The sequence below is a fragment of the Miscanthus floridulus genome, chromosome 18, assembly GCF_019320115.1.
Source record: "Miscanthus floridulus cultivar M001 chromosome 18, ASM1932011v1, whole genome shotgun sequence".
Taxonomy (NCBI): domain Eukaryota; kingdom Viridiplantae; phylum Streptophyta; class Magnoliopsida; order Poales; family Poaceae; genus Miscanthus; species Miscanthus floridulus.
The window spans coordinates 18993605-18997643 of NC_089597.1; the positions used below are offsets into that span (position 1 = coordinate 18993605).

Below are 4039 nucleotides of genomic sequence, written 5' to 3' on the forward strand. Positions count from 1 at the left end.
GGCACGAACGGAGAAGGTGTAACTAGCCACGGCAGCTGCGGGCTTGAAGGTAGCCCCAGGATCAAGGATTCAAGGTGCACGAGGGTGACGTCGGCGGCCCTGGAGATGACCTGCGATGCGAGGACACTGGCATCGGTACGAGAAAGGAGAAAGGGTTGACGGAGAGAACGGAAAGGCAAACGGGCGTCGGGTGAAGGAAACGAGGATCGTGCATCCTCGATGGCTGGTGGGTGGGGTCACGGAGACGGCGTCGTCGTCGTTGGCATCCGTGTGCGTGCGATAGCCGATAGGGACGGGAGCCGCACAGTGGCATGTGCGTGAGGATGGACCGACAGGTGGGCTCCAGGGCACAACCCAATGCGAGTTGGCAGAAACGGTCAGGAGCATTATTGTCTCCCTGCGATTAGCTGGACGTGGAGAAAGGTGACAGATCGGACCATGGCCTTGTTTAGATTAGGGTTAGGAATCAGTATTTGGCACGGTAGTATTTTTGTTTGTATTTGATAATTATTGTCCAATCATGGTCTAACTAGGCTCAAAAGATTCGTCTCGTAATTTACAATCAAACTGTGTAATTAGTTATTTTTTTATCTACATTTAATACTCCATGCATGTGTTTAAATATTTGATGTGATGGAGAGAGTGAAAAAACTTACAATCTAAACGAGGCTCATGAGGCCGATCTTAATTTCCACGTGATAACAATAAATGAAGACCAGAAGAGAGATTGCGTGCTGCTGCTCACGTGAAAGTGTTACAAGGCTACGACGGAGCAACAATTGAGAGAGGAGCATGAAAGAGCGGTGATGTGATTAAAGATGGCAACGGGGAATTCCCCGTCGAAGGTTGCCTCCCCATCCCCGTCCCCGCGGGGAGAAAAAATCCCCGTCCCCGTCCCCGCCAAAGCTCACGGGGACGATTTCTCCCCCATCCCCGCCCCCGCGAGGGGAAAAATCCCCGTCGGGGATCCCCATCCCCGCATTTGTTCATCACCATTCAGGTTAATTCATCATCATTCACATGAGTTCATTGACACAATATTAGAGTACACCACGAATCACAATCCAAAAATAGCTAAATAGCAAGAAGCAGGATATTAATCATCACAAAGGTGTAGAACTAGGGTTATTGCTGTTATATATACTCAGAAGACATTGGGCCTTCATGGGCTGGTTGGGCCATCAGGAAAGAGAGCAAAGCCTGTATATAAATGGGGCGGGGATGCGGGTATCGGGGACGGGGAATGCTCCCCCAGACCCGTCCCCGCCAAACCCGACGGGGGACGTTTTCTTCCCGTTTAGATCCCCGTGGGGGCATATTTGACTCCATCCCCGTCCCTTAATAGGGGAATTCCCCGCGGGGAATCGGGGATCGGGTCCCCATTGCCATCTTTAGATGTGATCAAGCCTGATGATGCTAAGCTTTCACGTGCTAGGTGAGTTTTCTAAGAAGAAAAAGTAAATATAGCTTTGGTAAAAAAAATAGTATAGACAAACTACCATCATGTTATCATGTCTCATGTATGACTTGACTCATGACCCGTGCTGATACAAGTTAGAGCAACTCACGTCTGATAATGATACGCCGATCCAAAACGTATTAATTAGGGACCTGCTTCTTTTACTCATTAAACTGCCCTTGCATCTTTATATTAAGGATCTGTTTTTTAATTCTCAAACAGCCATCACATCTTATGCATCTCGTATGCTATATGAACTTATAACACATGCTCATACGAGTTAGAGCAACTCGCGCCTAGCGACAATACAGAGTACGATTCTAAAATATATTGGGTCCCGTTGCAACCCACAGGCTTATTTTTGTGTACTTCAGTACACTCGCACGCCCACGTTATTTTCTATGCACGAAAAGATCCTCTCCCTCTGGTGTGATTTTTTCGGTCCAAATAGGTACGTTATAGAGTTCGATTCAAAGATAAATTTAAACATATGATGCAATCTCAAATACTATTAGAGTCCAATCTCAAGACAAATTAAAATGCACAGACAATCATTTGATAAATGTCACAGCGTCTCGTGCTCATGTATACAAGTTAGAGCACCACGTGTTTGTTGGATAAAGTTTTAAGCCGCAAATCATCTGAACAAACTATGCAATAAGTTGTATCTCCCGTTGCAACGCACGAGCATATTTGCTAGTTAAAGTATAATGTCCCTGGTTCGCATCTTTTGCAACTGGTACGAGAAAAACCAAATTGCTGTTTTTGGTCTTACATTTTCTCCTCTTATTTGTGAAATCACATTTTGGATGCACATTAGTGTCTTTATTAACATTGATGGTGACTAGTACGGTTGTTCGGAGTCATCAATCTAAATTCAGATGCGTGCATGTGGGGCGTGACGACGGTCACGCGTGATGTCACGACCGAAGCTTCGGCTGAAGCCACCGCACGGCCATATGCAGAGGATCAGCCTGCAGCCGCCGTAGGACCCTCCAGCCTCTCCACACGATAATGCCAGCCGTACTTCTCAACCAATGATGATTGAGGGCTTAAAGTGAAGCCGTACTTCTCACGCGCATGCTCTCGGAGCTCAGGGAGACCACCCGCCTCGTCGCGTTCGTCGCCGACCAGTTCGGGATGGACTCGCTTCATGCCCATGAACCTGCACGCGCTCTCGCTCGTTCTCCGCCTCCCGGACCTCGCGGCGTCCGTCTCCGGCGAGTTCCGGGACCTCGCCGAGCCGGTGCCCCTGCCCGGCTGCGTGCCCGTCCCGGGGTCGGACATACCCTCGCCGCTCCAGGACAGGTCCAACCCGTCCTACATGGTGATGGTGCACCTCGCCAAGCGCTACCGTGAGGCTGATGCCATCCTCGTCAACTCCTTCGACGCCGTCGAGCCTGAGGTTGCCCAGGTGCTCCGCCAGCCAGAGCGCGGCCGGCCGCCTGTGTACCCTATCGGCCCGCTGATACGGCAGTCCGGAGTGATTCCACCGTCATCTCCGCCGCGTGCGGCGTGCCTGGAGTGGCTCGACCGGCTGCCGGCCAGGTCGGTCATCTTCGTCTCGTTCGGCTCCGCCGGCGCGTTGCCAAAGGAGCAGATGCACCAGCTCGCGCTTGGCCTGGAGCTCAGCGGGCAGCGCTTCCTCTGGGTGGTGCGCAGCCCCAGCGACGAGGGCACGCTCAGCGACAACTACTACAATGCAGAGAGCAACAAGGACCCCTTCGCCTACCTCCCGGAAGGATTCCTGGAGAGGACAAAGGACGTCGGTCTCCTGGTGCCGTCGTGGGCACCGCAGACACAGGTGCTTGCCCACATGGCCACAGGAGGCTTCCTGACGCACTGTGGGTGGAACTCCACGCTAGAGAGCCTGGTGCACGGCGTGCCGATGCTGGCGTGGCCGTTGTTCGCCGAGCAGCGGCTAAACGCGGTGATGCTGGCGGAGGGGGTCGGAGCTGCGATGCGGCTGCCCGAGCGGAAGGATAAGGAGACCATCGCATCGGTGGTGAGGGAGCTGATGGTAGGGGAAGGGAAAGGAGCCATGGTGCGGGTGAAGGTGGCCGAGCTGCAGAATGCTGCGGCAGAGGGACTCCGTGACGGTGGTGCCGCCACGACGGCACTTGATGAGGTGGTGGAGAAGTGGGAGGCAGAAGCGAACTAGAAGGTGCCCATATATGAGGCCATCATCACTTAGCAATGCAATCCTGAGTTATCAGCGTTCGTGTTCTTTCAGATTCCTTAATTATATGGATGCATTGATTAAGTTTACAAGAGAGGACCAGTTCGTACATGTGAAGGGTTTGAGAGATTCGTGATGTTTATTTCATCTTCACTTGTGTGGTCATGTTCAATAAGCATTGGAATATGCCCATAGAACATGCGTCGTCATAGATTACTTTACCGCCGTCATAGATTTCTGACATTTCATCTCTTCATCAGAAATCTAATTTATCGATGTTATGGATACAATAATAGGATGGCAATTGGTTGTACTTCTTTTGTTGTGATATAGTTTTAGGCAACTCAGGAACTTCTCGTGTTTGAATTGGCCTTTCAGTTTATAAGTATAAATGGGTGAAA

The 4039-nt window shown here is 51.0% G+C and overlaps 1 pseudogene; it reads left to right on the plus strand.

The window, feature by feature from the left end:
- The first annotated feature begins 2536 nt into the window (after positions 1–2536).
- LOC136524828 (hydroquinone glucosyltransferase-like) lies at positions 2537–3637 on the plus strand (annotated as a pseudogene).
- Positions 3638–4039: the final 402 nt, after the last annotated feature.